General features: G+C 43.5%; 1 protein-coding gene across 1 annotated transcript in view; it reads left to right on the forward strand.

Annotated features, from left to right (window-relative positions):
* LOC126175495 (cholecystokinin receptor-like) overlaps positions 1-26,637 on the forward strand; it is a 1,200,755-nt gene that overhangs the window by 189,175 nt on the left and 984,943 nt on the right. The gene's annotated exons all lie outside the window — the stretch shown is intronic.

Genomic DNA, 26,637 nt, shown 5'->3' on the forward strand with positions numbered 1-26,637 from the left:
AGCGAGAAACTTAACATCAGGATTTATGGTCACCAAGTCAATGAAGTTAAGGAATTCTGCTACCTAGGCAGTAAAATAACCAATGACGGACGGAGCAAGGAGGACATCAAAAGCAGACTCGCCATGGCAAAAAAGGCATTTCTGGCCAAGAGAAGTCTACTAATATCAAATACCGGCCTTAATTTGAGGAAGAAAATTCTGAGGATGTACGTCTGGAGTACAGCATTGTATGGTAGTGAAACATGGACTGTGGGAAAACCGGAACATAAGAGAATCGAAGCATTTGACATGTGGTGCTATAGACGAATGTTGAAAATTAGGTGGACTGATAAGGTAAGGAATGAGGAGGTTCTACGCAGAATCGGAGAGGAAAGGAATATGTGGAAAACACTGATAAGGAGAAGGGACAGGATGATAGGACATCTGCTAAGACATGAGGGAATGACTTCCATGGTAGTACAGGGAGCTGTAGAGGGCAAAAACTGTAGAGGAAGACAGAGATTGGAATACGTCAAGCAAATAATTGAGGACGTAGGTTGCAAGTGCTACTCCGAGATGAAGAGGTTAGCACAGGAAAGGAATTCGTGGCGGGCCGCATCAAACCAGTCAGTAGACCAATGACCAAAAAAAAAAAAAATACTGCAAGATGATAGGACATTGCAAGTGCGAGATAATCTACTGCAAATGCATTAATAACCGATGTAATCGCCAGAATGTTGAATACAAGGACGCAAACGAGCAAGTACTGCATTGTACAGGTGCTGGATGTCAGTTTGTGGAATGGAGTCCCATACCTGTTGCACTCGGTCAGTCAATGCAGGGGCGGTTAAGGTTGATTGTGGATGACGTTGGAGTTGTCCCCTGATAATACCCCATACTTGCAAGATTGGAGATAGATCTTGCGATCTGGCAGGTCTAGACGACCTGTCGACACCCCGCAGAGCATGTCTGGTAACAACAGCGATATGTGGGCGAGCGTTACCCTGTTGGAAATCGGCCCTTAGGATGCTGTTCATGAATGACAGGACAACAGGGTGTACCACCAGCCGGAAGTATAATTCCACATTCAGAGTGATACGGATAACCTCGAGAGTGCTCCAGCTGTCATAAATCGCACCCCCAGACCAGAACTCCAGGTGTAGGTACTAGAGATGGGCAAAACTGTTCTTTTCAGAGATTGGATCAGAACTGTTCACTCCCTGAAATGAATTAGTTCTTTTTCATGACTCACCACTCACTTACAATAGAAAATAAATGGACGGCACATTGCCCTTTAAACTTGGTTTATTCCAGTACTATACCTGTATTTTGATCTTATTTGATCCTATTTTGAAGTAACACAGATAATGAGTAAGAATTTTGTATTGTTTATTGAAATTTCCACGATATGACAAAGTTTTTGATTATTGATTTATTTTGCACTATCGTGGTTTTATGGGTGATCGGAAAATGTTGTAACTTGAGATTTACATTAACAATATATTTTGCTATAATGTATTAAAATTTCATTAACCTCATACAAATACATCGCAAGCCATATATTTTTAAAGTGAACGTTTCCGTCCGAAGACGCCTAAAATCGCAAAATATAAATTTGACTGTAAAACGAAAGTGCTGCATATAGCCTTACGCAGAATAAAACAAGGAAAATATTGGTGTATCACATTTTGCGATACGTTTGTCGGTTCGCTCGTAATTAAAGCGTAAATTCTAGTGTCCATAATAAAAATCATATAGTAAGAGGAGTCATCAGGAACCTAATCTAATCAGTTTAAACAAATAAAAATAAAATAAAAACAACTGATGTATACATGACATAATAATGTAATATACATAGCGGTATTACTACGAAGAACAATATCCAGTAGGGACGAACTCCGATGCAGAGGCGCTGAGTCGAGCAGGTCGAGCCGCGAGCTGTATTACTGCGTGAGCTGAGACCGCAGAGACCACAGTGACACCTGAGTCGCTTTGCTCAACGCTCTGGCTAGAGTTGAGACAGTGGGGTGAGCATTGAGTGGGCGAGTTCCGAGGGTGGGGGGAGCGGTGAACTCACCCGCTCGGAGACAAATCGTCCATTCCCTTGCGAGCAGGTTGTTGCAAGTAGTTCCTATGTTATCCGCTAGGTGGCTCTGTGTCCTGTTGCTCGCATCAACTGCCCAGAGGGCAGGACGTGCGACTGAAACGATCGCCGACAGAGTGCGATGCGAAGTTAAGCTGCGCCAGACACTGCAGGCGGCAGACGACGCACAGAGACGGCACGGCATATGTGAAACACAAAATCCAATGGGGCACTGCACAATGCAGGCAGCCAAGGTAGAAGCAGGGCAGAGGCCGGCGCTGGCTGTGTTGTGTGGTGTGCACTGTGCTCTGACCAGCAGAGGTGCTGCTGATATGCTCCGTCTCTCTCTCTCTCTCTCTCTCTCTCTCTGCCGTGGGAAACGTTTGGAGCTACCGTTCTTTTTTTCTGAATCACTGATTGTTCACTCCTTTGAAAGATTCAACTCTATGAATTAGTTCAAGAGCGGATCCCCCATCTCTAGTAGGTACTGTGTGTCTCGCACGCAGATAGGTTGGTTGCAGACCCTCAAATGGTCTCCTTGTAAACAACACACGGCCATCGCTGGCACTGAAACAGAATGAACTTTCATCAGAAAACGCAACAGACCTCCACCCTACCCCCCAAAGAGATCACGCATGAGACCACTGAAGTCCCAGATGGCCGTGGATTAGCTCTGAGCTGTTCTTGAAGTAACCAGTGTGTAACAGTTCGTTGTGTCACTGTGGTGAGAACTACTGAACACGATGGCCTTCCCTCTAAGTAGTGTCACGTGAGTCCGATCATTCTCGTGGCCAAGGCTGCCCAGCAAACACGTATAGTGGCTATGTTCCTACCAAGCCTTTCTGCAGTACCGCAGAACGAACATCCAGCTTCTTGTATCCCTATTGCACGACCTCGTCCAAACTTAGTGAGGTATCAATAAAAGAGTGTCTACCGGCTTAAAGGCATTCTTGACTAATATCAACTCACCATGTCCGATCTCATAGGTAACTAACACTCAAGACCGTCACACCGTCTATTTAAAGCATACCTGATTTAGATCCACATAGTGGCGCTACTAGCGCCATTGTAATGCGACTGGTGCAAAATTCTAACAGACATCATCTTTTAGATGTAAAAATATGCCTATCAAATTTCATTTATGTCACACTGCTTCTTCTTGGAGCCACTATTTTTTTTCCCTCCAGCGTATATCGTAAAGACTGATAGCACACCTGTACAGAAATACACTGGCTGATAAAAGATGGCCGTCCGCTGTGGATGGGCGATTCTGGGCGCTTCAGTCCGCAACCGCACTGCTACTACAGTCGCAGGTTCGAATCCTGCCTCAAGTATGGATGTGTGTGACGTCCTTAAGTTAGTTAGGTTTAAGTAGTTCTACGTCTAGGAGACTGATGACCTCAGATGTTAAGTCCCATAGTGCTTAGAGCTATTTGAACAATTTTTTTAAATATAAAAGATGAAGCATTAACAAGAAAGGGTCTGATTTCAATGCAGCATACAGCCTCGTACACTTACACCAAAGTCGGGTGTGTAAAAGATTAGAGTTCGAATTCTCTGTGACAGGCAGAACAGCCGCCAGAGTGCATTAGTGTTCTTCGTGTTTAGTATTGTTGCCAGCCGTTGTATGGTATATAACGGCCGTCAACAAAGTCACATGTTATGTAAAAGAAATGGAAATGAGCGTTTGGCGTCATTGGCCCGGAGGCAGGTTCGGCCGCCTTGGTGCAGGTCTTATTACATTCGACGCCACATTGGGCGACCTGCGCGCCGGATGGGGATGAAATGATGATGAAGGCAACACAACACCCAGTCCCTGAGCGGAGAAAATCTCCTACCTAGCCAGGAATCGAACCCGGACGCATAGGACGGCAATCCATCACGCTGACCACTCAGCTATGGAGGGGGACGCATGGATCATGTGATCAGCATTATCAGCACCTAACAGACTTTGGAAGGGGCCTCATTGTCGGTCTCCATTTGGACGCATGTCGAAATATGCAGTATCAACCTGTAACCTCCCCCTCACTTATCGACCTTAATGACAGTGAAAAATTAAACCGCGTGCACCTAATGGAAATTTGGGAAAAGCAATCGTCACCGAAGTTAATCTGTCGGTAAAGAGGGAGGAAAGGGTTACATCTAACTGAAAGGAAAAATGCAAATGAAACTGGTGGAAATTAATTTTGAAATAGGGGTAAAGTTAATAAAGAAAGTAAATGTGCGGCCGTTACGTTAACAATCAACTAGCGGTAATTAGATATTTGAGATTTGGGGGAAATTACAGTCGCCAGTCCTAAGGACAATTACTACAGTAACTGAAAAAGAAAGGTTATTACACATATAATTAGCACTAGAAGTGTGGCAACTGAAGGTTGACACGTGTAGTGTGAAAACAAAGTTTGTCAGAAGTAATAAATTTCGCTACACTCTGACTTAATTTAGCAAAAGAATTAATAAAACAGGAAAATCGAAAGTTAATTTAGTGACTGAAGTTAATAGTGAGCTTTCTTTCTGAAGCACATCGAAATTCAGTAAAACACGGTTAGTCTTGGACTACCTCAACAATCATTTCAAAAGCTACTTGAATCTACGCAATTTAGAAAGAAAAGATTTACCTTTGAACTTGAATTAAATGATTCTGAACAATTAACAATAGTAAAATTTAGTACGTACCAAGCTGAGCTGCAGTCACAGGTAAGCTAAAATACGGTAACAAAACTCGCACTCTTAATTCGTGCTTGTGTAATCTGAATATTGTAGCCAGCTATGAATACCTTAACTGAACTTTGAAATTAGAGCAGTGAAATGCTGTATTACTATTTTAATGCTGGCGTTTCAATTTCAACGACACTCGGGTTCGTTCCGGAAAAGGAAGGGACCCTGCTAGGTAATGCAATTGGGACAATGAGCAACAAATGTTTATGCTAAGTTGCTGTAATTACAGTTACGAAAATGGTACAGTTTGAAAAGCTGAGGTCTGCCATACAGTTCTAAAGCTTTACGTGCTCCCAGTCTTCCTTGTTGTTTGATTGAAGGTTTGAAGCCGTCGATGGAGGAGGTGGCGACAGTCACTCATTGTCGGCCGTCGCTGTTGCAGAAGCTGGATGTTGGCGCGCCTTCTTCTCGACACGGTCACCAGACGAAACGGGCTCTTGATGTGCGCCAGCTAATGCTTCCCGTCGGTGACACCATGTCAGAAACTATCATCGCAAGTCGAGCGCAATTACATGCTGCCAAACCCCGAAAGCGCGGCAACTCGCGGGAGCTTCACACAACACACCTGCTCCACTCGCTACTCCAGCCAGACTCCCTCTGCCCGCGCTCCACGCGACAGAGTTAACACTACCAAAGATCCTAAACACTCTGGTTCTCCACACGACCTATCGACGTATTCGTTCGATAGCATAGTTTTCCCTAGGCAAGACTCAGCGTAAAAATACAAATAATATTTACAAAACAACCAATTATACATCGACACAAATGCATAAATATGTATATACAAATAGTAAAACAATTACAATATATAAAGACACAGAAATGTCATATCTTGAGGTAACAAAACAAGGAAAAAGAATTATAGTACAATAGATGGAAACAGGAGGATATGCTTTTCCGGCGTTACAAACCTTTGCGCGGCATTCAGATGCGACATTGGCCTAATGCTGGACGGCATGAGAACATGTGGGCTGGCACAATCCTCCACTAGGTTACGGTCGACCACGTCTAAGCACCACAAGGTGGGATCGCCGTATTGTGGGCCAAGACGTCGTATCCGTTTCGCTTCTGCACCTGCCATCCGAGAACAAGTGATGGAATCCCTGGAACGTTACGTGTCATCCCTCACCACTGGTAGGAGACTTGCAGCAGTCGGACTAAGGAATTAGTGTTCCACGTGTAGGCTGCTGTTAACACCACAATAAAAAGCCTGTGTTTGGACTGGTTCCACGAGTGGGAAGCGCAGACTGCTGATGAATGGCGTCGCATTGTGCACAGCACTGTCACTGTCGGTGAGTATGACTGCGACCTTGGAAGAAGTCTCATCCTTCCAGTGAGTTGTAGAGGTACAGTGAAGTTACTGTTCGAGAAAAAAAAATGGTTCAAATGGCTCTGAGCACTATGGGACTCAACATCTGAGGTCATAAGTCCCCTAGAACTTAGAACTACTTAAACCTAACTAACCTAAGGACATCACACACACCCATGCCCGAGGCAGGATTCGAACCTGCGACCGTAGCAGTCCCGCGGTTCCGGACTGCAGCGCCAGAACTGCTAGACCACCGCGGCCGCCACTGTTCGAGAAATTGGATAGAGAGCAACCGGGTATGACTTCAGGTCAAAGTTGGGAAGCAAATCGACTAAGCAGCAGAAGTATCTCTGGGAAGCCCTTACACATCCTCACTCGCTCCCCATGCGACTTCCATGTTTTTGGGCCATCAAGAAAGACATTCGTGGTCGCCACCGACAAAGAGGTGCACGCCTCGATACAGTCATGTTTCAGTACGCACCTACAAACATTTTCCATGAACGCACTGACAATCTTCTCTCGCAGTAGAATGAATGTAGTAATACACTCCTGCAAATTGAAATAAGAACACCGTGAATTCATTGTCCCAGGAAGGGGAAACTTTATTGACACATTCCTGGGGTCAGATACATCACATGATCACACTGACAGAACCACAGGCTCATAGACACAGGCAACAGAGCATGCACAATGTCGGCACTAGTACAGTGTATATCCACCTTTCGCAGCAATGCAGGCTGCTATTCTCCCATGGAGACGATCGTAGAGATGCTGGATGTAGTCCTGTGGAACGGCTTGCCATGCCATTTCCACCTGGCGCCTCAGTTGGACCAGCGTTCGTGCTGGACGTGCAGACCGCGTGAGACGACGCTTCATCCAGTCCCAAACTTGCTCAATGGGGGACAGATCCGGAGATCTTGCTGGCCAGGGTAGTTGACTTACACCTTCTAGAGCACGTTGGGTGGCACGGGATACATGCGGACGTGCATTGTCCTGTTGGAACAGCAAGTTCCCTTGCCGGTCTAGGAATGGTAGAACGATGGGTTCGATGACGGTTTGGATGTACCGTGCACTATTCAGTGTCCCCTCGACGATCACCAGTGGTGTACGGCCAGTGTAGGAGATCGCTCCCCACACCATGATGCCGGGTGTTGGCCCTGTGTGCCTCGGTCGTATGCAGTCCTGATTGTGGCGCTCACCTGCACGGCGCCAAACACGCATACGACCATCATTGGCACCAAGGCAGAAGCGACTCTCATCGCCTGTCGCGACACCAGTGGAGGCGGGCTGCACGATGTTGGGGCGTGAGCGGAAGACGGCCTAACGGTGTGCGGGACCGTAGCCCAGCTTCATGGAGACGGTTGCGAATGGTCCTCGCCGATACCCCAGGAGCAACAGTGTCCCTAATTTGCTGGGAAGTGGCGGTGCGGTCACCTATGGCACTGCGTAGGATCCTACGGTCTTGGCGTGCATCCGTGCGTCGCTGCGGTCCGGTCCCAGGTCGACGGGCACGTGCACCTTCCGCCGACCACTGGCGACAACATCGATGTACTGTGGAGACCTCACGCCCCACGTGTTGAGCAATTCGGCGGTACGTCCACCCGGCCTCCCGCATGCCCACTATACGCCCTCGCTCAAAGTCCGTCAACTGCACATACGGTTCACGTCCACGCTGTCGCGGCATGCTACCAGTGTTAAAGACTGCGATGGAGCTCCGTATGCCACGGCAAACTGGCTGACACTGACGGCGGCGGTGCACAAATACTGCGCAGCTAGCGCCATTCGACGGCCAACACTCCTATATACTGGACAATTATACATATTAGTAATATTTGAAGGCAAACATAGGAAAGGTAAAGAAATGCCATGAAATTAATCTTCCAGACAAAATGCCTATAGGTACACAGCATCCGGTTTCTTTCTGATTCTCAAGGACAGGTAGTGGTTGTTTGACTTACGATTCATCATATTCACAGAGTGGGACTCTGCTGATGTCTGCAACATACTTTAACTTTATTTTCCATTCCATCTACCCAGTATTTAGCCGTCTGAGTGCCTTCCATGCTCGATAGAGGAAGTCAGGACATCAACAAGTTCTTTCTTGAACTCCTCTGCATGACCGATGGGAGCTGTATTTGGTATTATCAAGGAAATGATGGAATACACTACTTCGTCGGCAACAAATCTTTTCTTTATCTTATCGGAAGACGTTGCATTTCATGGCCATGCAAAGCATGTCAAGAGTCACTTCCCTTCATAGTCTTGCCCTTTGCTGCTGTCTTGTTTGTCTGAGTGTATAGAGACCACAGCATTGTAACATAACCAAGCATTTCCATATGTACCGCTTTACAGTGCATGGTGAAGGTTACTTTGTACCACTATTAGCTACCTTATACCCTAACCTATACACAAACACAGTGAGGGGAAAACAAACATGTTTCTGTAAGAGCTCTAATCTCTTTTATCTCACATTCATTATATCTATGCGAGTTATATCACAGGAACATCATAACACAATTTTATTTACCATCAGTTCTCTATATTAATTAAACAGCGTTTTCGTCCAAATAGTTCACTGTAAGTTAGCATTGGAGCAAAGGCAGTATGGCCCCACTCTCCATTGTTGCCAGATGTATCCAAGAGCCGGCCGGAGTGGCCGTGTGGTTCTAGGCGCTGCAGTCTGGAACCGAGCGACCGCAACGGTCGCAGGTTCGAATCCTGCCTCGGGCATGGATGTGTGTGATGTCCTTAGGTTAATTAGGTTTAATTAGTTCTAAGTTCTAGGCGACTGATGACCTCAGAAGTTAGATCGCAATGTGTTCAGAGCCATTTGAACCATTTTTTTGTATCCAAGATGGCGGCGATGATGTACTTCAAGATGGCAGTGTGTAGACTTGGCAACAGCGCATGACGTCATCCAAGACGGCGGCGATGGCACCATTCAAGATAGCGGATTTTGGCGAGAAGTTTGAATATTGGTGGGAAAATAATTCAATTAGTCTACCTCAACTAAACTAACCCCCCTATCCTCCCCACCTCCAGAAAAATGGCGGGAAGTACAAATTCGAACAGGATAATGCATCACACCACAGTTATCTCTACTAACCTAAGAAAAATTGCAGGAACACAGGTCACTTGGGCTACCTCCACTAACCTCCACTAACATTTGCTCTGTGTGATACGAGCACAATATAGCTTTCCGGAGACATATAGAGTCCAGTGTTCACATCCGACCATGGTTAAGAAATTATATGATGCCTGCATCAGACCTATATAAAATGATCATTAGTAGTGGGGGATACCTCCTACAAAGAAACAAATAAACGCATAGCAGAAGTGTCCGACATGTGAAAATGTCATTCCATCACTAACTCTGTAAACAGCACATCTGTCAGGCAGATGTGTAGATGGGGATCGCAACACCTCACAAGCACCTATCACTAACTTTGTTATGACACTGAAGTCCTGATTTTACACCCGTGATGTGACAGGGGGGATAGAGCACATTGCATAAATCAAAGTTCGTTTGAGGGAAGTGTCAAGTTTCATCACACATGAGATGCAAGTCCTCTGATGACCGACAGGTTTACTGTTAACGATCGCAAGTAGACAGTGCTTTAAACCACGTACAGAACACATGGCTGTGTATGAGTAGAACGCAGGCTGTGTCACGCAACTGATGCATCTGGACAGAACAGTGGAAAAATTGACCTGCAGCATCTTCTCCTTCTATATGATGCATCAGTCTACCATTAAATTGTACCTCATTACAGCTCCATCTCAATCGATCACCCCATCCACTCTCAGTTATCTTTAAGACAGATGTAGGTAAGTTTAGAGGTGAATGGTTCTATGTTGTACAGTAGTCAACTATCGTATATCACTCATACCTCAATACACATTCTATATAATGCTGCTATTCACAATGCTATCGATTTTATGTCAGATCTATCGATGCACTCACGACATAACCTCTCGTTCTGTGTTCTAAATTTGCTTGTAAATGTAGCACAGCCGCCTACACTTAGCCCAAATGCACTGATCGGGAAGCATAACGTAGCACTGAACTCGACTGTATCCAGTCACCTCCACATTTGGAGAGTGTTTGCTCTGTTTTCTGTATGTCTGTGCACATGCATGCCTCGTGGACGGCTCCCAGGACCCAGTGTATATATTATATTACGAAGTGTATATATTGTACTGTAAAGTTACTGTGACTTATGTTGCAGCATGATGAGAAAAGATGAGTGTCTGTCCTATGGTGAAGGACGTATAGACTCAGCACATAGATAACTGCAAGGGTATGAGAGAGTTTTTTTATGCGGGAAATCATGCATGCTATAGATATAAATATTCATTCCTGAACCACAATCGTCAATATCAGAAATTAGGTGTACATCGACCAGTGTCAGACTGTTACAGCAATTGTAATAATATTTCATTGTAGTTAGACTGGTAAATATGTTCCTGACTTTCGATACTCTTGTGAGTCTAGAATGTATGTATTTGATGATCAGTAGACAAATTTTGTGAGTTTAACTGTGAGTGCAATTTAGGGATCTGTGGAAAATACTTTTAGCACTGAAAGTCTCCTCTGCAGAAAACAATGGTGAACAGTGCTCCCACTGGACCCGTACCGCAACTATAGTGTAATCGCATCAGCAACGTTAAAAAATACATGAGCGTGCGGTCGGAATTCAGCATGAGAGCGCTCTTAAAAAATAGGTCTTCACTCTCATCTGGTCGTGTCAGCAACTGTGCGTAGGTGAACACGTATTTTGAGAGGAATTTCTGAGGTACAGAGTATGAATGGGATGTTGTTGCCCCATAATTGTGGGGAGCTGTTCGTGACTTAGCAGCTGACGGTTGCGTCACTTTGCTAGTAGCCTCCAGTGCAGTGTGTGGACAAGGGGCTGCAGGTGGTGCTTGCTTGTGTATGTTGGGTTATTTTTCAAGCAGGTCTGTAGGTCGTGCTATACGTTATTTGGACAGTTTATGAGTTGATTTCATGTTCGCACATCAGTGAACTGAATTACTAAGGAACAGTCGAACAGTTTTTGTATAGCACGATCTGTGACATCTGTATGCATGCCACACACACACACACACACACACACACACACACACACACACACACACACGTCATGAACAGTGGAACAGCAGGATCTGTGAATTTGGTATCTGTGCGTCAGAGATGTCCCGTTAGAATGGCGATACACAGAAAGCAGTCAAACAGATGAGAGGGATGATGGTACAATCTGGTGGTGCTACTGTGCACTGGGTCAGTTGGGCTCTGGACCTTGTGGCGAACACACTGGATAGTGGTAGTGGCTCAAATTGTCTAAATAAGGACTGGTGCATGATTTCGACAGTTGATGATTAGCAAGCATGTTTGCACAGTCTTTTAGTGGTTCACATGTCTGTAGGCTGTCTCACTCCATCCCTAAATAAATTGTTCCAAAATAAATAAAGTACACTCCTTTCTCTCTCCACCAACCCAGTGCAGGCTGAGTCCTTCTCCCACAAATCCCTAGGAGGAGGTGGGGGTCGGGTGACTTAAGTTAGTGGAGGTAGTCCAAGTGTCCTTTCTTTCACGCCATTTTCTTAGCTTAGCAGAGATATGCGAATTGACCTATCTTTCATGCCAAAATTCAAACTTGGCGTCAGTTCCTAAGAAGAGGTGGTGGTTAGGTGACTTATGTTAGTGGAGGTAGCCCAAGTGACCTATCTTCTTGCAATTTTTCTTACGTTAGTAAAGATATCCGTGGTGTGACGCATTATTCTTTTGGAACTTGTACTTCCCACCATTTTTCTGTTTGTGGGGAGGGAAGGGGGGTTAGGTTAGTGCAGGTAGCCCAGTTGACCTATCTTCCCACAAAAATTCAATCTTCCCGTCAAAAGACGCTGCCATCTTGGATGACATCATCCACTGCTGCCAAGTCTACACACCGCCATCTTGGATGATGTCATTGACACCATCTTGGATACATCTGGCAACAATGGAGAGTGGGGCCATATCCCCTTTGCCCCAATACTTAAGTTCCCCAATCATCCATGTGAAACGGTTCTTGTGGGCTAATCCAATTCCTTACTGTCCTAGAAACACCTACTTAATCCTTCAATGTTTCATGTTAATTGTACTTGATATTGTTGTTGTGGTTTTCAAATGTAAGTCTGGTTTGATGTACCTCTATACAGTATTGTGTCATTTGTAAGTCTCCCTTCTTCCATGTCTGCCTAACTTTTTCTTGATGGATCAATATGTGACTTATCCCTTCTATTGGTCATGTTGTGCAATAAAAGCTTTCATTCAGATGGATACTTCCACACACTTGATTCCACAGCACTTAAATTTCCAGTCTTAACAAATTTCTCTTTTTCACAAATGCTGCTCTTGCGACTGCTAGTCCGCATTTTCTATCTTCTTTAAGTCGTCTACAATTCCGATAGCGTCAGCGGAAGGGTGATCTCTAGTAGTGTGAATATAGATGACTGGTTTTGGAAATTCTCTGTTGCCGTCTTCGGAGTTACGTTTACATCGATACATACGAAGATGGCAGTAGAAAACTGCCAAAACCGGTCATCTATACGAATAAATGATTTTAGCGATATTTCCAATTGATATTTATCCATTGTTCACTCTTTCTTCGGACGAATTCAGTCATTTTCCTGAGTAATAGGAAAGTTCACATTTTCTCGTTTATACTTCTGCATCTACATATATACCTCGCAAGCCACCTTACGGTGCGTGGAGGAGGGTACCCTCTACCACTTCCAGTCGTTTCGTTTCCTGTTCCCCTCGCAGATAGAGCGAGTGAAAAAGAACTGTCTATATACCTCCGTATGACCCCCAATTTCTCGTATCTCTTCTTCGTGTTGGCGGCAGTAGAATCATTCGGCAGTCAGCTCGAAATTCTGGATCTCTAAATATTCTCAATAGGGCTCCTCAGAAACAACATCGCCTTGCCACCAGGGATTCCCATTTCAGTTCCCGCATCTCGGCAACACCTGAGTGTTTTTCGAAACTACCGGTAACAAATCTAGCAGCCCGCCTCTGAATTGCTTCTATTTCTTCCTTTAATCCGACTCGGTGCGGATCCCAAAAACCCACGAATATGTCGCACTAGCGTCCCATACGCAGTCTCCTATACAGATCAACCACGCCTTCCTAAATGGCTCTGAGCACTATGGGACTTAAGGAGCTCCGGAAAGGCTCAAAATCATGAAAAGTTCAATTTTTACTTTTTTGCGTTTTCTGAATCTGCAGACTATTACCTTTTAATAGATATATGATTTATTCAATTCCGAAGAATACAACTAATTTTAAATTTTTTTTGAAATGTGTTCTCCATGGGCGTGACCCACTGTGGCGCTGTTAAACTGCTGTCAAATGGTGTTATTATTAACGTCCGTGTTCATCAGGCACATTTTAGTGATGTGAGATAAAAGTATGTGTTGTGGCTAACCTGTGATGGTTCAATATATATCGCTGGTGTGATTGTCGATTGTTTCATGATTATTTACTCTGTCGTTATCTCGAAAATATTCGTAATTAATTCTGTTTCTTGAGTCTCTGTTTTGTTGAAGTATGATAATGAGTAAAAGTAAAGTTGCTGTTGCGTCTTTCAATGATGGCAACATTGTAAGGTGCAAGGTATTTAGAAATATGGGAATGAAGATAGGTTCTAACATGGTAGGAGCGATGCTTGCTTTAGACAAGGAACGCCTTCGGGCTGCAGACAGGGCTGTAAAGAGTCTAGAAATAGAAGCAAGAGTAAACAGGAGGAGGAACAAGAGGAAGCTGGAGGAGGAGTTTGCAGAGGATGAAGATAATCCATCCTATGGACCTGGAATGCACTAAAAAGTTAATCCAATCTTTGTCGCTCGATTCCCAAAACTTTTATTTTCTCATACTAATTACATCTACATTTATACTCCGCAAGCCACCCAAGGGTGTGTGGCGGAGGGCACTTTACGTGCCACTGTCATTACCTCCCTTTCCTGTTCCAGTCGCGTATGGTTCGCGAGAAGAACGACTGTCTGAAAGCCTCTGTGCGCGCTCTAATCTCTCTAATTTTACATTCGTGATCTCCTCGGGAGGTATAAGTAGGGGGAAGCAATATATTCGATACCTCATCCAGAAACGCACCCTCTCGAAACCTGGCGAGCAAGCTACACCGCGATGCAGAGCGCCTCTCTTGCAGAGCCTGCCACTTGAGTTTGTTAAACATCTCCGTAACGCTATCACGGTTACCAAATAACCCTGTGACGAAACGCGCCGCTCTTCTTTGTATCTTCTCTATCTCTTCCGTCAACCCGATCTGGTACGGATCCCACACTGATGAGCAATACTCAAGTATAGGTCGAACGAGTGTTTTGTAAGCCACCTCCTTTGTTGATGCACTACATTTTCTAAGGACTCTCCCAATGAATCTCAACCTGGTACCCGCCTTACCAACAATTAATTTTATATGATCATTCCGCTTCAAATCGTTCCGCACGCACACTCCCAGATATTTTACAGAAGTAACTGCTACCAGTGTTTGTTCCGCTATCATATAATCATACAATAAAGGATCCTTCTTTCTATGTATTCTCAATACATTACATTTGTCTATGTTAAGGGTCAGTTGCCACTCCCTGCACCAAGTGCCTATCCGCTGCAGATCTTCCTGCATTTCGCTACAATTTTCTAATGCTGCAACTTCTCTGTATACTACAGCATGTTTTCTAAGGATCTTCCAAACATATTTGTTTCAAACTTTTAGTAAATGTTACACAGTACCTTCTGCATAATTTAACACAGCCTTTTTCCAAAAAACTGTATATTTTTGAATATATAAATAAAAAATTGCAAAAAAATGTTGTGAATTTTCATTACAATTGAAAAATAAATCATCTTTAATAACTGAACTAAAATTTTGTAAAATCCCTGCGTTAAGTTGTAGTCCATATTCCAATAAATAATCTGTAAAAAGTTCAACTTCCTACCTCAAATACTTTGTGAGGAAAGATGTAATTTATAAGCGTTATTTTAACATTGCAAGTATAGAGCGTTCGGGAGCCCTTTAACATCTGAGGTCATCAGTCCCCTAGACTTAGAACTACTTAAACTAATTAACCTAAGGACATCACACTCATCCATGCCCGAGGCACGATTCGAACCTGCGACCGTAGCAGCAGCGCGGTTCGGGACTGAAGCGCCTAGAACCGCTCGACCACAGCGGCCGGCGCCTTCCTAAAGTTATGAAAATCAACCGAAGTCGACCATTCGCCTTCACTACCACAAACCTCACATGCTCGTCCCATTACATATCGCTTTGTAACGTTACACCGACATACTCAAATGGTTGCGTCAAGCGGGACACTAATAATGCTGTATCCGAACATTACCGTTTTGTTTTTCCCAGTCATCCGCATTTGCTCACATTTTTCTACATTTAGAGTTAGCTCCATCCATCACGCCAACTAGAAATTTTGTCTAAGTTATCCTGTTGAAACGTCCCCTTTCAACAATTATACAAGACTGTGCTTAAACTGACACACAATATTTTTAGCGCAACGCAATCTGACTTTCAAAAATCCCTACAAAAGAATGGCCCTGACTAACATTAACCTGTACCTTTCACAAATCACTTACCTCACAAAAATCTTCGTTACTCAAGCTACTGCAATACAGCGAGCGCCACTACTGCCAGCTAAATAACAGATTCAAACTACGGAAGGCACTAACTACTAGTAGGCATAGTTAGCAAATGAAAGATTTTGATAGAGAACAAACAATGTATTTACCTTAATAGTCATCAAAAGTAATAATATATACAGCAGTTCATGACATCCATTTTTACAAATTTCAAAACTCCGCCATCTCTCTCCCCACATCCGCCACTGCTGGCGGCTCACCTCCAACTGCGCAACGCTGCGCGCTGTTCACATCCAGCTGCCGCTGCCCAACACTACAATGGCAGACAACAATGCAAACTAGCCACAGACTGCACACAGCACAGCCAGTGATTTTCATACAGAGAGGGCTACGTGGCGGCGGCGTTACCAATATAAGAACCTAAACAGCCTACTTACATAGCCTCCTTACATAGCCCCCATGCCCCCACAAAAAATTTTACAAATTGTTTTGGGCAGTGGCCAATAATGATTTGATAAAATTTTTCATAATTACAATAACAAAGATATCAAATGCACACAAGCTACTGCAATACAGCGAGCGCCACTACTGCCAGCTAAATAACAGATTCAAACTTTCGGAAGGCACTAACTACTAGTAGGCATAGTTAGCAAATGAAAGATTTTAATAGAGAACAAACAATGTATTTACCTTAATAGTCATCAAAAGTCATAATATATAAAGCAGTTCATGACATCCATTTTTACAAATTTCAAAACTCCGCCATTTCTCTCCCCACATCCGCCACTGCTGGCGGCTCACCTCCAACTGCGCAACGCTACGCGCTGTTAACATCCAGCTACCCAACACTACAATGGCAGACAACAATGCAAACTAGCCACAGACTGCAGACAGCACAGCCAGTGATTTTCATACAGAGAGCGCTACGTGGCGGCGGCGTTACCAATATAAGAACCTAAACAGCCTACTTACATAGCCTACTTACACTGTGACATCCTTCAGTCACTTATGTTCGACATCTTGCCTTACACCACAGTATTGTCAGAAAACAACCCTAGAATGCAGCCCACCTTGTCCACCAGATCAGTTATGTATATAGAAAGTAACAGTGGTCCAATCACGCTTTCCTGAGCACTACTGATGATGCCCTTGTCTCTGATATGAAATATGTGATACCTTTGTCTCTCACATATATAGGAACCTATACGGTATGCTGTGAGGTACCGTATCAAATGCTTTTCGGAAATCTAGAAATATGGAGACTGCCTCTTGGCCTTCACCCATAGTTCCCAGTGTATCGTGTGAGAAAAAGGCAAGCTGAGTTTCATACGAATGTCTACAGATCACCATCCATCGCTTTTCGGTTCCTCGGAAATTTTCTGTCTTCGAACTCAGAATATGTTCCAGAATTCTCCCGAAAATTGGGGTCGACAGAAGCGTCCGATCCCACGCCTCGGCTTTGGCCCGTGACGTAAGGGTGTTGTCGTGTGTGACGTCATGATGTCGAGGAGTTTGGTTTGTGAGTGTGGCGTGTTTGTAAATGTCGTCGTGTTGTGGTTTGCTGTACTCTCTGGTGGTATGTTCAGGGTTTTCGTTTGTGTGGTGTAATGGGCTCAGTCTGCTTTTGCTCATTATCCAGAATTGCTCAAGTGTCGGCTGTGTTTGTAGTGGAATTCGTTTCAGTGAGTTAACGATTTTGTGTCAAGGTTAATTTAGTGTTGTTCGCTGTACATCGTGTGGTAATTTTAGTAAAATTAATCGGATAAAATTAAGTGCGCAGGTCAATGGAAGTGTTCGATCCCAACGTGTGGCTGTGTATGTTGATATTGGTATCGGGAGATGTTTTTGAGCTATATAGGCCAAGGGAAGTGTTTGATCCTAATTTATGGGATCGGGAGCTGCTGTTGAGCTATATAGGTCAAGGGATGTGTCCGATTCCAGAAGATATTGTGTTTAGTGGTATTTGGGGAGCTTTGTGATGTCGGTTTTTTCGTCGTTTTGTGTGGTTTTGTATGGTTTTGTATGGGGGTGGGTGTCTAAATTTGTTTGTATTTAGTTTGCCCCCACCTGAAAACACCCCATTTCTCGCGCTTGTCCCGTTAGTATCATTAGGCTTTTTGTGGAAAGTGGTTGTGTTTGTTTTTCGATGTATTTTCGTCCTCATAATGTGTACGTACAGACTTTATATGCGCCATATTGGAATCGTGGTTTATGGTCGTATCCGCCATCTTTGTGACGTCATGGGTCAAAGCAGACGGGCGGGATCGGACGCTTCCGTATTTCCGAAAATTGATGTTACGAACAGTGGTCTGCAATTTTGTGGGTCCGTTCTTTTACCTTTCATATATACAGAAGTCACCTACGTTTTTATCCAGTCGGCTAGGACTTTGCGCTGGACGAGAGATTCGCAATAAATACAAGCTAAGTAAGGGCCAATGCCGTAGAGCAATCTTTGTAAAATCGAATTGGGACCGCATTCGGACCTAGAGACTTATTTGTTTTCAGGCCTCATAGTTGTTTCCGTACGTCAGGAATGCTTATTACCATGCCGTGCATACGGAACTCCGTGCGACCGTCAAACGGCGCTACGTTTGCTCATTTCCTTCGTAAACGGTTCTTTAAACGCAGAACCTAAAACTTCGTTTTTTTTTTTTTCGATGAGGGACTGGACGGAAGCCTTAGACCAGCTTAGCAATTTCACATAGGATCAGATTCTCACGGGTTGTCGGCCAGACCTTTTGCTAATGTACGACAGTGGTAGCTGTATGCTTCACGCAGCTCTTTCCTCAGGCGTGCGAATCTCTTCTAACCGTTGACTGCCGTGATCTGTGCGGTCTCTTTTGAATCGAGAGCTCAAAAGCTTTTTCTTCCTCACGTTTTCCGAATTTCGTTGCTAAACCACGATGGGTCTATGTGATTGCCGTAAGCTTATTGACAACAGTGCATCCTAATTTAAGTTATACAATATAGCACTGAAGATGGTCACTCTGTGACAGAAAATCGATTTTGCGATAGTAAAAAATATACGACCAATGCTGTCTCTTTTTTCAAGTATACCTGTTATCTGGTCGTAGTGCACAGGACAACATGGAGTCGCCAATCAATAAGAATATTCCTTGAGTGGGTTTCCATCTCCTACAATGGATCGAAGAATGACCTATGCCATATCACATCTATAACCTAGGTTTAAATTAAGTTTCACAAAAGAGAAAACTATCAAAATGGTCTACAGTGACCCTCAATTATCTTTAATTACCTATTAACTTGTCGTAAAGTACAGTGGCTGATGTGGCTTCTCAATAATTATATAACAGAAAAATCATCGTGTTTCAGATTTTTACTTCACGTAGCAAATGTGAATACCATGAGCTTTAATTGACGATCGACACTAGTATTACGCAAAACGGGGATGTAACAGAAGAGACTTCTGCAATTCTGAGTGAAGCCTTATGCGCTCAAAGATTCGGCATCACATGCGTTCATTACCTTGTCGTTGGTTATGCAGCGTCAGAGGGCGGCGGGCGACGCAGCTCCATACAGCTCGCCGTCTCGGAAGCAACTCTCTCCTAACTTCTCCTTACTACAATTTACCGAAGTTGGTTAAAAAAACTATCTGGCTGTGTTTTCATCTGACCAATCAGGGTCTCAATGCTAACCTTAAGCTCTGCCTACAAAAATTCTGTCTATCCAATGAGAAACGTTATACTTTTCGTGGTGGGGCAATGTTTTTAAAGTTTGCAACGTAACAGAGACGCGAAAAAGTCTCACGCTACAACTTGCAGCTGGTGTGGCCCATTTACTGTTATGGTAAGATCTATACTGTTCTTCTGGGGGGCTCTATCTTTTAACATGGGCTGGGGGGGATGGTCCTGGCGGTTACTTTTCGTGGTGGGGCAATGTTTTTAACGTTTTCAACGTAACAGAGACGCGAAAAAGTCTCACGCTAAAACTTGCGGCTGGTGTGGCCCTTTTAGTGTTATTGTAAGATCTATACTGTTCTTCTGGAGGGTTCTAGCTTTTAACATGGGCTGGGGGGTGGTCCTGGTGGTTGGCTAGCGACGTGGGTGTCCGTCCCTTATCGTAGGGCCTTCTAGCTTAACACGGTTCTGCTCTCGGCTTCTGTTCTCGTTTCTGCCCTCGGAACTGCGTTTGTATCTCGGTGGGAAGGTATGACATGCATTTAGGCATTCTTGTGTTTGTGGTATTCCATTTGTTCACTCGTTACTCGTATTACTTTGGTTATTTTAATGTTACGATTTATTCGGAGCTATGTGACATACTACTGGATTTGCTTGTCATGTCAGGGTTTTCATGGAAGGTGTTGGATTTACCTGACACCTTACACAACCTGTTTAAACTTTGCCCATATTTCCTGTATATCCATCATACTGCAACTAAGTGAGATGCCAACAACGACTTAACTGCTGTTTCCAACAGTGACACTCTGATAGCCTTCTTGACTGATTTATTAAGTTTCGTAGCCATAGCCACCTTGATGACATCATGATAACTAATCCCCATCTCTAAACCCTTGCCATTGATAAGGGCCGACCATTTTGTAACTACAAGGTCTAAGATGTTTCCGTTGCGTGTGGGCCGCCGAATTAGCTGCTCAATGCTACGAGAACTACTTCACAAGACTGTCTGTCTGTACCCCCTGCAGTGAATCCGTAGACATCCCAGTCTATACTCGGTAGGTTAAACTCGCCTCCAACTAGTACTGCACGATCTCGGTATTTACGCGCCACTGACCATAGACTCTCTTTGAATTACTCTGGAACTGTCATAGCGTAATCGTATGGCTAGTAAAAAAGTCAAACAATTAATTTGGTTTCACCTAGACATGTTATACATAATCAGATAACTTTGTTGTCACACTGAATTTCAACCTCAATAGAAAGGATCTTGTGGGTAATATTGAAACAGTAACAAATAATGTAGTTCATGAAATAAGTTCGTGGCTTGTGGAAAATAATTTGATGCTAATTCACAGTAAGACTCAGTTTTTACAGTTTCTAACTCACAATTCAACAAGAACCAATATTTTGATCAGACAGAATGGGCATATTATAAGCGAGACGGAACAGTTCAAATTCCTAGGCGTTCGGATAGATAATAAGCTTTTGTGGAAAGCCCATGTCCAGGATCTTGTTCAGAAGCTAAATGCTGCTTTATTTACCATTAGAACAGTATCTGAAATAAGTGACACTTCAACACGAAAAGTAGTCTACTTCGCATATTTTCATACGCTTATGTCGTATGGTATTATTTTTTGGGGTAATTCTTCTGATTCAAAAAGGGTATTTTTGGCTCAAAAACGGGCTGTCCGAGCTATATGTGGTGTAAGTTCGAGAACCTCTTGTCGACCCCTATTCAAAAATCTGGGAATTCTGACATTGCCCTCACAGTATATATTTTCTTTAATGTCGTTTGTTGTTAGCAATATTAGCCTATTCCCGAGAATTAGCAGCTTTCACTCAGTTAATACTAGGTAGAAATCAAATCTTCATGTAGAATGCACTTCCTTGACTCTTGTGCAGGAAGGAGTGCAGTATTCTGTTGCATCCATTTTCAATAAGCTACCACAAGAACTCAAAAATCTTAGCAGTAGCCCAAACTCTTTTAAGTCCAAACTGAAGAGTTTCCTCATGGCTCACTCCTTCTATTCTGTCGAGGAGCTCCTGAAAGAGCTAAAAAATTAAGCAAATTCCAGTGTTACATTGTTGATTGTCTTCATTTAAACTTACGACTTGTCGCCTGAATATGTTTTTTTTTTATATTTCATTTTATCTGTTTCTAATATCGTGTTATAATTTCATGTATTGACTCGTTCCATGAACATGGAGACTTCTCCTTAATTTGGTCCCACGGAACAATAAATAAATAAATGGTTCAAATGGCTCTGAGCACTATGGGACTCAACTGCTGAGGTCATTAGTCCCCTAGAACTTAGAACTAGTTAAACCTAACTAACCTAAGAACATCACAAACATCCATGCCCGAGGCAGGATTCGAACCTGCGACCGTAGCGGTCTTGCGGTTCCAGACTGCAGCGCCTTTAACCGCACGGCCACTTCGGCCGGCTAAATAAATAAATAAATAAAATAAAAAAGAACATTTTTTTCAACTGCAATGAACGCCTACCCCTCCCTCCCCTTCTATGGTGTCTAATCTGTCCTTCCGACAAACGTTCCTTGACTCGATAAATGCCTCAGAGCTTTCTGCTTCGAATTTTAGCCACCTTTCTGTCCCGTGAATAATTTGAGTATTAGAACTTACCTGGAGGGCGGTAATTTCTGGAACTTTGTTACGAATACCTAGACATTTACTTTCATGTTAGCAATCGCTTTTCAAGACGCTATAAATTCCTTTCAACGATCAGCTAAGTATTTTTTCACCCCTCACCAAATCTAAGAATTTTTAGCACATTGCGACCCTGTCAGCAACTGTGATAGAATAATATTTTGAAGAATCAGCCTCAGTTGCGCAAATTTTCTGGTCTTTACGAGGTTTCGGTTAAATTAATCTAGCCTTCTTCAGAAGCATAAAATTTACTGTAACATGCCAGAGTAAGGCACAGTCAACATTAAAATTAAAACCTATAGTACCATGGTGCCATGTCGAATTAAAACTACTTAATTGAAGTCCAGCCCCGGTATCACTCCACCACGCGGTCGGTTGGCAGCGGCAACTACGATGGCACTGACCGCTGCACGCGGAACTGCACTGAGCATATAGAGGGTGTTTCAAAAATGACCGGTATATTTGAAACGGCAATGAAAACTAAACGAGCAGCGATAGAAATACACCGTTTGTTGCAATATGCTTGGGACAACAGTACATTTTCAGGCGGACAAACTTTCGAAATTACAGTAGTTACAATTTTCAACAACAGATGGCGCTGCAAGTGATGTGAAAGATATAGAAGACAACGCAGTCTGTGGGTGCGCCATTCTGTACGTCGTCTTTCTGCTGTAAGCGTGTGCTGTTCACAACGTGCGAGTGTGCTGTGGACAACATGGTTTATTCCTTAGAACAGAGGATTTTTCTGGTGTTGGAATTCCACCGCCTAGAACACAGTGTTGTTGCCACAAGACGAAGTTTTCAACGGAGGTTTAATGTAACCAAAGGACCGAAAAGCGATACAATAAAGGATCTGTTTGAAAAATTTCAACGGACTGGGAACGTGACGGACGAACGTGCTGGAAAGGTAGGGCGACCGCGTACGGCAACCACAGAGGGCAACGCGCATCTAGTGCAGCAGGTGATCCGACAGCGGCCTCGGGTTTCCGTTCGCCGTGTTGCAGCTGCGGTCCAAATGACGCCGACGTCCACGTATCGTCTCGTGCGCCAGAGTTTACACCTCTATCCATACAAAATTCAAACGCGGCAACCCCTCAGCGCCGCTACCATTGCTGCACGAGAGACGTTCGCTAACGATATAGTGCACAGGATTGATGACGGCGATATGCATGTGGGCAGCATTTGGTTTACTGACAAAGCTTATTTTTACCTGGACGGCTTCGTCAATAAACAGAACTGGCGCATATGGGGAACCGAAAAGCCCCATGTTGCAGTCCCATCGTCCCTGCATCCTCAAAAAGTACTGGTCTGGGCCGCCATTTCTTCCAAAGGAATCATTGGCCCATTTTTCAGATCTGAAACAATTACTGCATCTCGCTACCTGGACATTCTTCGTGAATTTGTGGCGGTACAAACTGCCTTAGACGACACTGCGAACACCTCGTGGTTTATGCAAGATGGTGCCCGGCCACATCGCATGGCCGACGTCTTTAATTTCCTGAATGAATATTTCGATGATCGTGTGATTGCTTTGGGCTATCCGAAACATACAGGAGGTCAGGAGGTGGCGTGGATTGGCCTCCCTATTCGCCAGACATGAACCCCTGTGACTTCTTTCTGTGGGGACACTTGAAAGACCAGGTGTACCGCCAGAATCCAGAAACAATTGAACAGCTGAAGCAGTACATCTCATCTGCATGTGAAGCCATTCCGCCAGACACGTTGTCAAAGGTTTCGGGTAATTTCATTCAGAGACTACGCCATATTATTCCTACGCATGGTGGATATGTGGAAAATATCGTACTATAGAGTTTCCCAGACCGCAGCGCCATCTGTTGTTGACAATTGTAACTACTGTAATTTCGAAAGTTTGTCTGCCTGAAAATGTACTGTTGTCCCAAGCATATTGCAACAAACGGTGTATTTCTATCGCTGCTCGTTTAGTTTTTATTACCGTTTCAAATATACCGGTCATTTTTGAAACACTCTGTAACAACTCGTGCGCGTGCGCATACGGAGAGTCGAAGCTGTATATCGTTGGTGAACTATACATCACGTGTTGGAAGCTGGTAATCGTAATTCTAAGCAAACTAAGCATTATGTAGATGAAGTCCATATGTGTATTAAACTATACGCAAATTGTATTAATTGGTAGGAAATTTACTTGGTTGGGTATATAAAGTTTAAGGATAGCCTTTACGACTTTAAGCACAAATGGTCATCGTGTAAAGTATCCCCAACGAACATGCCTAATACCGAGCACCTTACTTGTCTCACGTATTTAAAACCTTAATCATTATCTATAATTTTTCTGTATTTCTTTTTTAGTATTTTAGTATTTTTTAGTAATTTAGATTTTTTTTTAGTATTTTAGGCTTGTTAACTTCAGAATTTCAAGGAGTGTGTTCCGGTTAACATTGAGGAACGATTTCTCGAAATCCAGAAATCCTAAGAATATAGGTTTATCTCCGTTCAGTTTATGTCCTAAAATAAGTTATAGAACCAGTATTGGTTTACGTGTTCCTATACTTCTCTGGAATGCAAGATAAGTTTCCCCCAGGCCGGCTTCTATCATCATTACATTGTTCTGTCGATAAATCGTATTAATATTTTGCACTTGTGATATGTTAAATTAAAATCTTCTTAAAAAGATCTCCAAAGGCTGAAACACAATACGTTGGAAGAGATCACACAACCTTCTATGAAATACCAAATTCCCTCCTTACTACTAAGACATCTTGATGTAATACAGCGTGACGCGGTGAATTTTAGCGTGTCACGTATGAACATTCCTGCAAGAAATGAAAAGGGCCGGGGGGAAGGGGGTTGAGAGTAAGGGACACAGTCTCTGATGGAGGTAGCCAGCCTGAAAGGGTTGGTCTAAGGGGGCAGAGGAGGTAAAGGGATGACGATGCATTATGGTATGATGACAGGAAATAATTGCGGTGACCATCAGTCCAGAGATGATATTAGCCTTAAAGGTCGTTCCTGAGCTGTAAAAGTCGATAGATTTCCCATTGACTTAAGTCCCGACTATCCTGGAGATGACCTGTACCTGTCATGAATAAAATCTACAGTCTACGTGGGCTAACTGCAACCGGTAAACTATCAGAGTTATTGACTTGGAGTTTTCCTGGGTATCGTACTTCGTCGAAAAGTAAAAAACTATACTGGAGAAACCAACACTTCGGCCACTATTACAGTGGCCTTCTTCTGTGTCTGCTGGTCAAATTCAGTAGAAGGAGGCCGCTACAGCAGTGGCCGGAACGTTAGTTTCTCCAGTATAGTTTTCTTACATTACTGACCTTTATGTCAATTGACTCTGGACGCGGAAACCTACACAGTTCTATCAAATTTATATTTCCTCGCACTTTGATTAGGAGCTTAGCCTTCTGGAAATCTAGAAATATGGAATTAAGGGGAGATACCTTGCCAATATTAGCCATTAATTCCTGTGGAGAAAGAGCAAGTTGTGTTTCACAAGAACTACATCTTCTGAATCCATGATTGTTACATCAATAGATCGCTTTCTTCAAGGTATTTCACAATTTTAGAACACAGTAAACGTTCCCAAATCCTGCAACAAATCTATGTCAGTTATACAGGCTTATAAACCAGCGGATTGTGTATGCATCTTTTCTTGTACAGTGATGTGACGGGTGTAAATTACCACTCTGTAGGAGCGGGTACTTCTTCGAGTGAGAGGTTGCCTATGGTTCCTAAAAATGGAGTTATTTAACAAATATATCCGAAATGGACCTAGTTGGTGTACTGTCTGGACCAGACGTACCATTTACTTCGATGTAGGGAAGAGCCAGAAAGGCGCTAATCTATGTAGGTGTGAAAAGAGCTAGTAAATGAATTATGGTGCCCCATCAGTAAGCTGATTCGTGGTACTTGGAAGACGCGATGAAATAGAGTTATGGAGGGAGAGAGAGAGAGAAAGTAAGAGAGAGACTGTAGGTAAACAGATTATTGTCATTTATTGTTTATGACTGTTTGATTGTAAAAATCAAAGCATATTAGCAGTTTTGTTTTCTCACTGAGTTACATGACTTCATTCTTTCGACACAACATCGTACGTGTATGGAACAGGGCTTAGTATAACTGCCTTCGGTGAACATTATTCACGGTTGTTTACTTCGGACACAATAGAAAACAAAATTGCTCGCCCCGTTTCACTCTGACGGACCACAGGTTTCTGCCTGCAGCAATTTCACACGTTCCGCTGAACAAGGGCGACTGACTTGTAATTACTGCGTTTAATTACGGCTGCTCACAGCTAGGGAGGCTTTGCATGGCGTAACCATCACGGGAGCTGTGCATCTCGGCTAGGCTCGTTTGCCGCCTGGCGTGAAATGCGGAGGTGCTCTCTGTGTGCTGAGAGTAACATTTCATTTTACTCAATTTACCGCATTGTTATGAAAACTGATTTGCAAGAGCATTATCCCCAGTGTTCTCAGTACCACGTACTCGTAGCTTCCCTGGATACAGCTGGCCTTATACACTACTTGACATTAAAATTGCTACACCAAGAAGGAATGCAGATCATAAACGGGTATTCATTGGACAAACATATTATACTAGAACTGACACGTGATT

Source organism: Schistocerca cancellata, chromosome 3, assembly GCF_023864275.1.
Source record: "Schistocerca cancellata isolate TAMUIC-IGC-003103 chromosome 3, iqSchCanc2.1, whole genome shotgun sequence".
NCBI lineage: Eukaryota > Metazoa > Arthropoda > Insecta > Orthoptera > Acrididae > Schistocerca > Schistocerca cancellata.